Below are 14,506 nucleotides of genomic sequence, written 5' to 3'. Positions count from 1 at the left end.
CTGCTGGCAGGCTAAACTCAGTCGGCCTGAATTCCAAAGTCTAGGTCTGGCGTCGGTTGCTGTCGCCTCTTCCTTGACGTCAGTGCGCCAGGGTATAAAAGATGCAGCCAACGCCATTTTCTTCAGTTTTTCTTGCCCCAGATGTCAGGTGTCCCCAAAAGGGTAGGCTAAAAATATGTCAATAAAACATGCATGCACCAAAGTATATATTTTGCCTTCATCTACAAGCAAATACACCACATAGGTTGTATAGAATAGAGAAGTACAGATAAGTTCCAGCAAAGAAAAGGGGGATGGCGGGTGGGTAACCTGGACTGCAACAGTGAATACACTCGAACATCTACATTTATGGTAGGTGTACACAACTGTACTATGTTCTTCATGTTTCACTGTTGCAGTCATTACAATTGGGTTGAATCTCAAAGCTAAGGTTGGGAGGCTGGAGCTAAATAGCATTAGGGGCAGCTATTAGGCCCTGCAGAACTGCAGTGGCAAAGCCTGCCCTGGATTTAAAGTAGCGTGGTAAGTGATAGTGCTTTGTGAAGGTATGCACTGAACTCCAAGTAGCAGCCTCTAAAATGTCTTTAGTTGGTACTCCCCTGAGGAAGGCTGCTGAAGTGGCTGCTGCTCTGGTTGAATGTGGCCTAATGCCCTTAGGTACTGGCTTGCCATGTTGTGAATAGAAGAAACGAATGCAGTGGCCTATCCACTTTGAAATAGTCTGCTTTGAGATAGACTTTCCCTATGATCCTGCAGCATATGCCACTAGTAATTGCTCTGTCTTTCTGAAAGCTTTGGTTCTGTTCAAATAGAAGCGTAGCTGTCTGTGTATGTCCAAAGAATGCAGAATTCTCTCCCCCTTATTCTGTGGGTTTGGATAAAAAGTAGGCAGATGAATAGTTTGGTTAAGGGCCACACTGGACACTACCTTAGGCATAAATGTCGGGTTTGTCCTCAGAGAAACCCTGTCTGGATAAAAAATGATAAAAGGTTCCACAGCCATGAGCGCCTGTAGCTCTGATACTCGTCTTGCAGAAGTTATTGCTAGGAGTAGAGCTGTTTTCCAAGATAAAAACTTTATATCACCTGTAGTGGCTGTCTCGAAAGGAGGCAGGGTGAGTTTTTCCAAGACATAATTGAGGTCCCATGCAGGTATTGGTGATCTCCTTGGAGGCCTTAAATTTTTGGCCCCTCTGAGGTACTGCCTTAATAAAGGATGAGAAAAGATTGGTGGCTCTGTATTGTAATGAGATGAAATGGCAGAGGCATGAATTTTTATAGATGAAAAAGATAGGCCTTTGTCCAGCATCTCAGTCAAGTATTGCAAAATCTGAGGAATGTTTGGTACAGCTGTGTCAATTCCTTGTGCCTGGTTCCAAGCACAGAATCTCTTCCATTTTCCAGCACAGGATTTTCTAGTACTAGGCCTCCTGGCCTCCAAAATGACATCCATCACTGCTTTAGTGAGAGGTGTGTTTTGTATGACTACATTATCCGCCATGCTGCCAGATTTAAGGTCTTGAGTTGGCTGTGCAGGATCTGATTGTTCTGCTGGGACAGTAGATGAGGCACTTGAGGTAAGATCCAGGCTGGGCATTGAGACAAGTTCCTTAGGATTGGATAACAGTACTGGCGTGGCCAGTCTGGGGCAATCAGTATCATTTTCGGCTTTTCCTGTCTGACCTTTAGGAGTACCTTGGGGAGGAGAGGCAGAGGAGGAAAGGCATATACTGTTAAGTTTTTCCAGCTGAAAGAAAGGGCATCCACTTTCCATGCTTGTCTGTGATAAGTCCTTGTGCAGAATCTCTGTAGTTGGCAGTTGCGAGGTGAGGCAAATAGATCTATGTCCGGGCATCCCCATTTCCTTGTTATCATGCTGAAGACTTGTGGATCCAATTTCCACTCATGGGGATCCGTGAGGTTTCTGCTTAGTTCGTCTGCCAGAGTATTTATCTTTCCTGGCAGGAATTGTGCCTGCAGATGTACTTGGTAAGTCAATGCTGTGTCCCACAAAGTCATGGCTAGTCTGCAAAGGGGGTAGGAATGAGTGCCTCCCTGCTTGTTTATGTACCACATGACCGTGGTATTGTCTGTCTTTATCAGTAGTTGTCCCGGATGAAGTAGGTCCTTGAAGGCTGTCAGGGCATTTTGAACAGCTAGCATCTCTTTTTGATTGATATGTAGATGCATTTGGTTTGTGGACCATGTGCCTTGAAACCTCTTCCAGCCATGTGGGCTCCCCAGGCATAATCTGATGCATCCGTTGTTAATGTCTGTGTGGCTGGGGGTAGAGTGAATGGCTGTTCCTTGTTCTGGTGGCAGGCCTTCGCCCACCATCGAAACTCCTGTTGTAGGCAGGGAATGAGAGTAATTATTGTTTCCAGGCTGTGGCAATGTTGAGTCCAAACACTTTTTAGGTACCACTGAAGTTTCTTCATATGCAGTCTTGCATATGGAATTAGTAGAATGCAGGATGCCATGAAGCCCAAAGCCTGCAGAATTTTTCTTGCAGATAACTGGGCCTTTGTTGCCAACAGTTTGAAATAGGTAGTCAGTTGTCTTCGTTTGTCTGGCATGCGATAAGCCATCTGGGCAGTTGTATTTAAGCTTGCACCCAGGAATATTATCTCTTGAGAGGGTACTAGTTTTGATTTCTATTCGTTGACTGTGTACCCTAGGCATGGTAGTAATCTCTTTACAAACGCCAGATGCTGTAGTAGAATGTCCTTGTTCTCAGCTTGAATGAGGCAGTCATCCAAGTAAGGATATATTTGTATTCTTCTTTGTCTGCAGTATGCAATTACTGGGGCCAGGCACTTTGTGAAGACACCGGGCACAGTAGATAAGCCAAAGGGCAGTCCAGAGAATTGGTAGTGCATTGAGCCAGCTTTGAATCTGAGGTATCTTCTGCATGTTTGTCTGATTGGGACATGCAGGTATGCCTCTTTTAGATCTAAAGTCACAAGCCAAGCCTTCTTGCCCAACATGGGCAGAAGCTGCTGTAGAGTCAACATTTTGAATTTTGGAATATCCAGGTATGTGTTTAGAATAGATAGGTCCAGTATTGGTCTCCAGGCTTTGTCCTTCCTGGGTACCAAGAACAGTCTTGAATAGAATCCTTGTCCCTGCTCTTGCTCTGGTACTTGTTGAATGGCCCTCATGTCCATGAGGGATGAAACTTGTTTTTGTGCCTCTGCCCATTGATTGCGTGACAGGTCTGGCATATCGTTTGGCCTTGGCAGGGTGTGAAAGTGGAACCTGTAGCCTTGTGATACTATATTTAGAACCCATTTGTCCTGGGTGATCATGTGCCAATTTTGTGAAAAAAGTGCTAGTTTTCCCCCCAAAGGGGCTGCCAAAAGATAAGTGCTTAGTGCTGGAAGGGGAAAGTCATTGAGACTGTTTCCTGTATGGCTGTGATTTTTCCTCTCCACTCTCGGAGGTAGAAGCACCCCATTGTTTAGGCCTGTATGAGCCTTGGGGCTGTGATCTGCCTCTGGGGCATCTGTGTCTGCCTCTTTGTGGCCTATCGGACACTGGAAAGGACCAATTCTTTGTACGCCAGTTCCTGCTAAATCTGGGAGGCTGTACCTGCAAGAAATCCTTGACTGTTTGCATAGATTTAGCTTTGTCCTCCATTTTCTTCAACACCTCTTCTGCTTTAACACCAAACAAAGTATCATGCTGTAATGGAGCATCTAATAGTTTTGCTTTAACATGATCAGGCAGATTCTGTTCTTTTAACCAAGCATGCCTCCTAATGACAGAACCTGTAACAGCGGCCCTGCAGGAGGCCTCTAGATAATCAAAACCACATTGCAAAGTATGCTTTCCAACTTGTTCAGCTGCATGCAATAAGCCCTGCATTTCTTTGTTGTCTGCACATTCTGAATTTGTTGACATTTTCTGTTTAAGCAATGACATAAGATATTGCTGATATTTAAGCATATGAAATTGGCAATTTAAGGCTCTTAAAGCCAAGGTAGCAGATGTATAAATCTTTTTACCCCATATGTCTAGGGCCCTAGAATCCCTATCAGAGGGGATAGGGTTTTTTGCAGTAGAAGCCTTGACCCCTTTGGGACCCTGAGAGATGGTTCTGGGTCAGCAGCAGGGTTTTTATAAATAAATTTATGTGAATCAGGAGCCCTATAGTATCTGTCTGGCTTAACAGGAACTGGTGGTAAAGAGTCTGGAGATAGACTGGACTCTGAAAATACATCATCTACAATGTCTAAAACAGGTGGGATAGCAAGGGGCCTGTGCTGAGGCAATAAAAGGAAGTCTCTGAGCCTTTTCTTGGATTCTGAGTAATCTTGGCTCTCCCAGTGGAAATGTTCCCTTATAGTATGCAGCATCTCCCCAAAAGAATAATCCTCAGGAGGGGAGGCTAAAGGGATAGATTCTTCAGCATCAGAATCCTCATAGGGAGGAAGGGAATATTCCTGTTCAGAGTAGGAATCAGTGGAAATGGAAACCTGGTCTGAAGATTCGTATTCTAACTCTTGCCTAGGCCTCTTATCAGGAGGGGGATGGGAACCCCTGATCAAAGTAATTAGGTCTTCGGCCATTTTAAGCATCTGTTTTTTATGCATGGAGGCCTGTCCAGGAGAATGCTGTACTTGTTTCTTTGTCTTTAGAGCTGCTTTAGTCTTTGCCTGTGAAGCTGAAGTAGGTTTCACATATAACTGTGTAGGCCTGAAAACACCCTCAGAAGCCGATGCCTGCTCAGCTGCTCCGGACCCATCTGAGGGAATAGTTTCCGAGTGTCCAATACCTTGAGTTTCCAGTGGCCTTGTCGGCTCCATGTGGGAGTCAGAAGCGGCTTGTGGCTCTGAGGTAGCGGGCATCAGGGGCTGCGAAAGCGCCTCACTGAGAACCGGCGAACCGGCGACAGGCCTAGCAGAAGCCTCGTCATTGGTTTTGGATCTCGGATGCCTGTCCTTTTCTTTTTCTTTGTGCTTTTTATAAATGCCGGTAGTCGGCTGTTCCGACGGCATTATGTAATTAAATCTTCTGCCAAAGTAATGGAATGCAAAATCGTACCGACGCTTAATAGTGCGTTGGTTAAATCTAGCACAAAACCAACAACTAGCAACATTATGGTCAGTGCCTAGGCAAGGAATACAGTAAGAATGAAAATCCTTATGAGGTATTTGCTTCGCACAAGAAATACAATTATTAGCTTTTTCTGACATCGGTCTGGAGCAAGAAAAAAGTTTCCCCAACGGGGTACTTAGCTTTAATGAAGACTTCGGATCTGAAATTCGAATTTGAAAAACTCAGGAGTCGGCCGACCGGCACTTGCGAACTGCTTTTGCTTCGGGCACCGCACGGCAAGAAAGACTGAAGAAAATGGCGTCGGCTGCAACTTTTATACCCCTGGCGCACTGATGTCAGGGAAGAGGCGACAGCAACCGACGCCGGACCTAGACTTTAGAATTCAGGCCGACTGAGGGTAGCCTGCCAGCAGGATAAACCACATGTAATGACTGCAACAGTGAAACACGAAGAACATCAGCTCTTTCGCTCACTGCTAGTGAGCTTCCTCCGACCTTTGTGTGTATGCTAATTTAGTAGCAGAAATAGATAAGAAACCAGAAACAAGAAATGAACAAGTAAACATTCAATAGAAAAGCAACATGGGTGAAAAATACAGAATTAGAAAATTAGACTATGCCGAGTCCTTTTCCATAGACATACAAAATGTTAAAAAAAAATGCCAATTCCTTTACAATGAGTCAAATGTGTCCCTGTAGTTAGTTAGCTGGTGCTTAGAGGTGGCTGTTCGGATGCAAGAAAAGTCTATATTCTGGATTTCTGGAAGCTATGGGTCATTTCACTTTACTTGTGGTGGTGCGCTTTCAGTCTCCTTCTTGTTGAACATGGTTCTTCTGCTGAGGATTGGGAGACAGTTTAATAAAAAAGATGTGGTTGATTTTCCCAAGTTGTAACACTCTTAAATGAGCAGCCTGCACTGAGTCCTGGTTTTATGTGGGCATTTAAATGAATCTGACATTCGAGCTCTTTTTTTTCCATATATATATATATATATATATATATATATATATATATATATATATATGTATACATATGTGTGTGTGTGTGTGTATATACATATATATATATATATATATATATATATATATATATATATATATATTCATAGATATTATTTATTGTGTGTATACACACATGCACACACACCCATATATGTGTGTGTGTATACACACAATAAATATTAATACCTATGAAAACATATACACACACACACACACACAGAAATGGGTTTATGACATCTGACTAAATGCTCATTTGACTGAATCACAAATGGTCAAACTCATTCAAATGAATCACAATTAATAGAAAAGTATACAAGTCTATAGATAGTATATGATGGTGTACTTTCTGATCAGAGGAGCTATTATGGAAGTAAGTATATGTGGATTGCCAGTGGCTACCATGTTATACCACCATGCCACATAATGTATTATATGAAAGTCAAAACCAGGAATATCGAACTATGTATGCTGAATGGAGATTGTGCTACACTTAAGAGAATATAGCACACAGGACAAAATTACAGCTGCCTCAACAGTTTTCAATGGAGATTATGGTACAGTGAGGATCAGGAAATCTACCCTTTTTCCCACTGTAGTGTGATCTCGGAGTTGGTATATATAATTTGCAAGGGGTGTGGGGGGTGCAGCCCTTACATAGGGGGTGCAGGGTGGCTTGTCCCCCTGCAAAAGCTTTAAGAAGGTTTGTTTATGTTGTGTATGCTGTCTTTTAACAGACGGCTATTCTTTTTAGTGTACAGCGATCTCCATTCAGCATACATGGTTCAATGTTTCGGGTTTCGGCTTCCTGAATATTCGACTATGTGGTATTTCGCTATTTTCATCTCACTGATGTAAATTTCGCTGTTATGGGATTTCGACATATTAAGTCGATCGAGATATATATATATATATATATATATATATATATATATATATTTTACATAAATACATACCAGTGGCAGATTTTCTGGGGCACTAGGAGAGCTGAAGCTCCCCCATCTCTCAACTACTATACAACTTTTTCGGTACAGCGTTTTGCTGCTGCTGTTTTTAATTCGTAAGTCAAGTTCATGGCTAATCACAGTTCAACTGAGATGAAATTACTTGATTCTTGCAGTTAACTGTGTTCACAAGCCGCACTTTTGTTTTAGAATTTAGATGATTGTCCCTTCACTGTTTAAGACAACCATAACAGGGTACTGTAGATTTTGGCACACCATGCTGTGCAGACTTGATCACAGCCAGCCAATACCATCTCGAAAATAAATAAATAAAGCTGAAATGAAACATTTAACAAGCATTCTTTAATGAGTGAACATCATGTTTAGGTGTGGATGCATGCATCTGCAGATATTTTATTGGCACTGTATTTATTTTATTTATGCCTTGCAACACTTTAAGGATGAACCAGAGAGAAGAAGCAGCTGAGGAAATATGAGCTTGAGTCTGAGAGCATCTCAGCAGCAAGTGGATAAAGGGTCATCAGCAAAACAAAGTGCAAGCTTCTGTCTGACACACTGAAAGCTGCAGCAAGAAGGGATCTCCTGCTCCACCTCTTTGCAAAGGGACAACACAACACAATCTGTTCCGAAGCACTAACGTAAGTAAAAAAGTTAAAAAAATAAATAAATAAAAGAATAGAGATACAGAAGTTTATTCCTTCAATCTCAAAGGGGGAAAAAGACATTTTACTGAAGACTTCTAACACATTTCCTGTCATTTGGATGCTGCAGATGCCCAAAGAGGCTTAAATTTTATACAAGGAAAATAAACAAGACAACTGTAACCCTTTTTTCGTTTAACTACTTTGTGGATAATTCAAAGTGGGAAACTTTAATTCTTTACCTTATTACTGTAATGTGTAAAATCTCTGCAGCAAAAAATCCAGGTCTGATGGGTCCTGGCTCAGTGGTGCACAGGGATAATTCCCTAACCACCAGCTAATAAGAACACATCACATGACTAAGAGTCAGGGTTTGCACAGGTACTTCAAACTTTAACTTAATGAATACACTTCAGCATTTTAACAGTGATAGACACTCTAATACTTTAACAGTACAGGAACCACTTGTAGGGCGATGGTGTAAATGGGCTGCAGTTAAAAATCATGTATGTAGGTTTCCACAATAAAAATAAACATTTTGTTTTCGGGGGTGTGGAAAACCTCCTCTGTTTTTCTCTTCAAAATAAATTAGAAAAGAAAAACAACAGCAGCAAATGTTCTACTGCCAAAAGCAGTACAGCTATTGGCGGTAGAATGCTTTTTTTTTTTTTTTTTTAAATTCTTTAACCTTAAGCGCGGCTTGTGAACAGTCATTTCTCGTCAGAGCTGATCATCTTCACAGTCACTATTGTTTCAGGAGCTGCTAGGTCATGTTTGAAAAACCGAAGTAAAATATCTGTCAACTTGTCGGTAAATTGCTATGCCGTGAGAACTGGGCTAATGGGAAGACCTTTTTTTTTATCTACAACCTCAAGTGAGTAGTAATTATAATAGAATGAAATTTATCAAAACAATCTGTGGCACAAGACTGACCTTTTTCCAGTTATGTAATGATTTCATATAGAATTTTATGGTAGTTTTTAAGTGTGTTAATTCATTAAGATAATTTAAGTGTTAATAGCACACAGCTTCTTGAATTCCTGACCATTCTCTAAAAAAAAAAAAAAGAGTCTAAAAAAAGCTATTAAAACTATACAAAATAGCAATGTTATCAGTAAGAAACATTCTTAAAAAAATTTTTTTACTGCATTTAAACAATATGAAATAATGAAACAATATAAATCTTATCATTTACAAATATGAAAAAAAGCAAAAGAAACTAAGAACAGACAAACCTATATACACTATCCACAAAACGAGACATTAAATAAAACCATTAATACTTTTCCAAGAAGCATTCTTTACAGTTATAATAGTCCGTGCATTCATGTTCTTTATACTATAATATATTTTAATGCACACAAACCTCAAATTATATTTTTTCTAAACTTTCTCAAACACATTCTTATAGCTTGGAAACTGTACAACCTAGACATGTATTGTTAGGACATTTTTGTTAACCAAACATGCACTTTCATATGAGATATTTACAGAATTGGCAACATACAGAGTGCAACTCCCTAATTCATACCGCTCAAATGTAACTTATGAGGGATGTTGAGGTCTTAAAAAATCTGTTCCTCCCTGCTCTACATCAGACAGGAGATTTTGGTCACTGGATCGCAACAACCAACTGGGGGCATACTTGTGTAGAATGTTTTTTAGTACTGGACAGACAGATGGATGCTGGATAATTTTAAAGGTGATAAGAAATTTTAAAGGTGATAAGAAGTTCTGTACATGTTAGCGAATTTAGGCTTTTCAGTGCTATACAGTGGTTGGTTTTGAAAGGTGTATTTGCTGCAAATTAAGCAAATTTGTTATAGCATTGTTCAAGTTTTATTTTTTATAAAGCCTGGTGGCTAATAAGGATGGGAACGCCATAGGGAAAAGTGGGGAGTAGATACGTAGTGGCAAGTATAGTTTTACTTCTCGGTGAGAACGTTTTTCGCTCTGTAAAGCATTCATATTTTTTGATGAGTTTTTCTTAAGCAATTTTGTATATGCAGGTCAAATGTAAGATCATTATCCATTATCACCCCTAATAGTTTGCTACGAGAAGGGACATCAATGGTTGTATTATCAAGAGAGAGGACTTCAAATTTTGTTTCTTCATGACAGAGGGATTTGGGGAAAAAAATTTGTAGTTTGGTCTTTTTTGGGTTGAGCATGAGTTGTGAGTTACAAAGCTTCCTGAGTAATTTGTTTGGAGGTGTACCATGTTATTAGATGTGCAAATAATTATAGAATCATCTGCGCACTGTATGAGGAAGGCCTGTTGTGTGGATCTATAGAGGGTGTTGGTGAAAATGTTAAAGAGGAGGGGACCAATGATACAGCCTTGTAGTATACCAGTGGTGACTGGGAGGTAAGGAGAGAACGTGGAGTTCTGTTTTACTTACCGATACCTATTGGACAGGTAGCTTTTGAACCGCAGATGGGTGAGCTGAGAGAGACCTAGTGAGAACTTTCCAAGTAGAAGTTTGCTGAAACAAACTGTGTCGAAGGCTTTAGACAAGTCTGGAAATAAGGAACAGACTAATTTGCCACTAGGCAGGGCAGTTTATAACAGAGAGCAATCAGTTTACAGCCATAACAAAGCAATTAATAGAGAGATGCAAGTAAAACAGGTTGTCTGTCATTTTCTGAGACTAAATAACTAGCATATGCAGTTTGGTCTACTGGTCAAGCAAAAGGGGACAATGGCCAACACAGCAAGAGGTCCTTAGAGTGCACAGACTATTTCAGTGCACACATGTACTTGTATGTAACTTATTAAAGTTAATACACAGCAAGGCTCTTCATGATAAATATGCTTACATTAAACAATGACAAAATGCTCAGTAAACTTGTAGGTGTAGGGCCTTGTGGCAGAGCTCCTGCAATATTGAGGTCAGATGTAATGACCGCAGGCACTGCTCTATGAAGGAAGACAATGACTGAGTGTTAAAGGAGACAACACACAATACATCAGGTATAATGTGATGTAAATGGACACTGACAATGAATTCTCCTGTCTCACACCATAGATTATCACACATACTTCTCTATAACATGCAGGGCTTCTTCTTCTTCTTTCGGCTGCTCCTGTTACGGGTCGCCACAGCGGATCAACTGTTTCCATTTCTTCCTGTCCTCTGCATCTTGCTCTGTCACACCAACCACCTGCATGTCCTCTCTCACCACATTCATAAACCTTATCTTAGGCCTTCCTCTTTTCCTGTCACCTGGCAGCTTCATCCTTAGCATCTTTTTCCCAATATACTCTGCATCCCTCCTCAGCACATGCCCAAACCAACGTAATCTTGCCTCTCTGGCTTTGATTCTAAACCTTCCAACCTGGGCTGACCGTCTAATATACTTATTCCTAATCCTGTCCACCCTCGTCAAACCCAGTGCAAATCTTAACATCTTCAACTCTGCGACATCAAGCTCTGACTCCTGCCTTTTTGTCAATGCCACTGTCTCCAACTCATATAACATAGATGGTCTCACTACCCTCTTGTAGACCTTCCCTTTCACTCTTACTGGTACTCGTCTGTCACAAATCACTCCTGACACTCTTCCCCACCCACTCCATCCTGCCTGTACTCTCTTCCTCACCTCTCTTCCACACTCACCATTACTCTGAACTGTTGATACCAAGTATTTAAACTCATCCACCTTCGTCAACTCTACTCCCTGCATCTTCACCATTCTTCTATCCTCCCTCTCATTCACACACGCATATTCTGTCTTAGTCCTGCTGACCTTCACTCCTCTTCTCTCTAGAGCATATCTCCACCTGTTCCCTACTCTCAGTACAGATCACAATGTCATCTGCAAACATCATAGTCCACGGGAACTCCTGTCTGATCTCGTCTGTCAACCTGTCCATCACCATTGCAAATAAGAAAGGGCTCAGAGCTGATCCTTGATGTAACCCCACTTCCACCTTAAATGCATCCGTCACTCCCACTGCAGACCTCACCGCTGTCACACTACCCTCGTACATATCCTGTACCACTCTTACATACTTCTCTGACACTCCCGACTTCCTCAAACAATACCACAACTCCTCTCTAGGCACCCTGTCATATGCTTTCTCTAAGTCCACAAAGACACAATGCAACTCCTTCTGACCTTCTCTATACTTCTCCATCAACACTCTTAGAGCAAACATCGCATCTGTGATGCTCTTTCCTGGCATGAAACCATATTGCTGATCACTAATCATCACCTCCTTTCGTTTCCCTCATTATCCTTTATCACCCTTACCTGCTGCACATCTTTCCTAGCTTGGTCCCTCTGTCTAGCAAATTGGTACAGGTCCTTTTCTCCCTCCTTAGTGTCCAACCTTTCATACAACTCTTCATACGCCTTATCCTTAGCCTTTGCCACCTCTCTCTGTCATGCATCTCATCTCCTTATACTCTTGTCTACTTTCTTCATCTCTCTGACAATCCCACTTCTTCTTCGGCAACCTCTTTCTCTGTATACTCTCCTGTACTTCTTCATTCCACCACCAGGTCTCCTTGTCCTCCTTCCTCTTTCCAGATGTCACACCAAGCACCTTTCTAGCCATCTCTCTTACTAGCTCTGCTGTAGTTACTCAGCTATTCGGTAACTCTTCACTGCCATGCAGTGCCTGTCTTAACTCTTCCCTGAACTACACCTCACAATTACCCTTTTTCAATTTCCACCATTTAATCCTTGGTGCTGCCCTCACACTTCTCTTCCTTGATCACTAATGTCATCCTACAAACCACCATCCTACGCTGCCTAACTACACTTTCCCCTGCCACCACTTTACAGTCTCCAATCTCCTTCAGACTGGCCCTTCTACATAAGACATAATCCACCTGTGTGCATCTTCCTCCACTCTTGTATGTTACCCTATGCTCCTTCCTCTTGTTAAAATACGTATTTCATCACAGCCATGTCCATCCTTTTCGCAAAATCCACTACCATCTGACCTTCTGCATTCCTTTGCTTAACACCATATCTACCCATCACTTCCTCATCCCCTCTGTTCCCTTCACCAACATGCCCAATGAAATCTGCTCCAATCACCAGTCTCTCACCCTTGGGTACAGCCATCACCACTTCATCCAACTCACTCCACAATTTTTCTTTCTCATCCATCGCACACCCAACTTGTGGAGCATCTGCACTAACAACATTCATCATTACACCATCAATTTCCAGCTTTATAAACATCACTCTATCCGACACTCTTTTCACCTCCAAGACACTCTTAGCATACTGTTCCTTCAGGATAACCCCTACGCCATTTCTCCTCCCATCCACACCATGATAAAACAATTTGAACCCGCCTCCAATACACCTAGCCTTGCTCCCCTTCCATCTTGTCTTTTGCAAACACAATATATCAACCTTCCTTCGGTCCATCATATCAGCTAGCTCTTTCCCTATACCAGTCATACTGCCAACATTCAAAGTTCCAACCCTCACTATCACAGTCCTAACCTTTACCTACCTAAGGGCATGCCTTCCCCTCTTCTCCTCCTTCAGCCAACAGTAGCCCAATTTCCGCCAGCACCCTGTTGGTCAACAGTACTGGTGGCGGTCATTGTTAACCCGGGCCTTGACCGATCCTGTATGTATATCTGTACTGTTGTCCGCATGTATGATTTGGCAAAATTTTACATCGGATGCCCTTCCTGACGCAACCCTCCCCATTTATCCGGGCTTGGGACCGGCACAAAGAAATGCACTGGCTTGTGCATCCCCCTATAACATGCAGGGCTATCACTATGAAAATATGAACAGAAATATGAAAATATGAATAATAAGTGAAAAATAGTGATTAATTTCTCTACTGCAGCATATCCTAGATTAGCAAGCTTAGCGTTATTTTGTAAGTAATTCCTTGTACTTTCTAATACTGCCTATTATCAGATGGTAACTTGTTAGTTAAAGAAGCCAGACCCAAAATGTCTGGATGCCATAAGGAGTTATGGGTGTCTGCTGAGGTCAGTAAGATGGCTGAAACATGCATGTCCATAGCTAGTGGGGTTTAGCTTTATTGGCCTGAATGTATCCATAAAGACTTCAAAAGTAAAAAAGTCATGGGCATTCACAACCCATGAAGCTGAAACACGATGTCCATAAGGGCTCACTTGTGTCAATTATGAGAAGTCACAGCTCTCCCCTGGAGTTCATAGGTGCTCATGTGGACACAGCAAGGCTACAGCACACCAGATTGTGTACACAGTACAAATTCAAGCCCTACAACTACTATCTTATCAAACTGGTCCAGCCAAGTTGATGTTGCAGTTAGTAAATAATGAGTGATTAGTGCTTAGAAATTCAAAGCAGTGGTGATGAGAGAATGAAATAGCTAGGGCAGAAAATTGTACAGGCAAGTCCCTGGGTTAAGGACGAAATCCATTTTTTAGTCTGTCCTTAAGTCAAATTTGTATGTAGTCGAAACACGTACATATGGTTCTTATTAAATGTCACTTAGTCAAATGTTTGTATCAGTCTAATATTTATTTTACTTTTCTTTGCATAGAAAACACTTTAGAAACACTTCCAAATAAAACAATCTTCAACATAATACTGTATACTGTAGTAATAACAGTAACAATACTGTGAGTACAGTGCAATAACACCACAGTAACTATGTTCACACACTACAGTATAGTACTGTAAAAAACATTAAAGAAACAGTTTTTAAACAGTTCAAATGGAAAAAAAGAAAATATAACAATTACTACAAAGGTTAACACTCATTTGTGAGTTACTGTAACATTATGATAACTTTATTAATTGGATGATGCAGAAAATGATAGACTTGTTGCAGAGAATGGGTCTGGTGGTGCAGAATCAAGGTATA

The 14,506-nt window shown here is 41.3% G+C and overlaps 1 protein-coding gene across 1 annotated transcript in view; it reads right to left on the bottom strand.

Annotated features, from left to right (window-relative positions):
• LOC122808202 (rootletin-like) overlaps positions 1–14,506 on the bottom strand; it is a 295,087-nt gene that overhangs the window by 172,409 nt on the left and 108,172 nt on the right. The window lies entirely within an intron of this gene.

Source organism: Protopterus annectens, chromosome 8.part0 (assembly GCF_019279795.1).
Source record: "Protopterus annectens isolate FY-2018-M chromosome 8.part0, PAN1.0, whole genome shotgun sequence".
NCBI classification, from domain to species: domain Eukaryota; kingdom Metazoa; phylum Chordata; order Ceratodontiformes; family Protopteridae; genus Protopterus; species Protopterus annectens.
The sequence above is the reverse complement of the archived record's forward strand: the minus strand, read 5'-3'. Positions and strand labels throughout refer to the sequence as shown.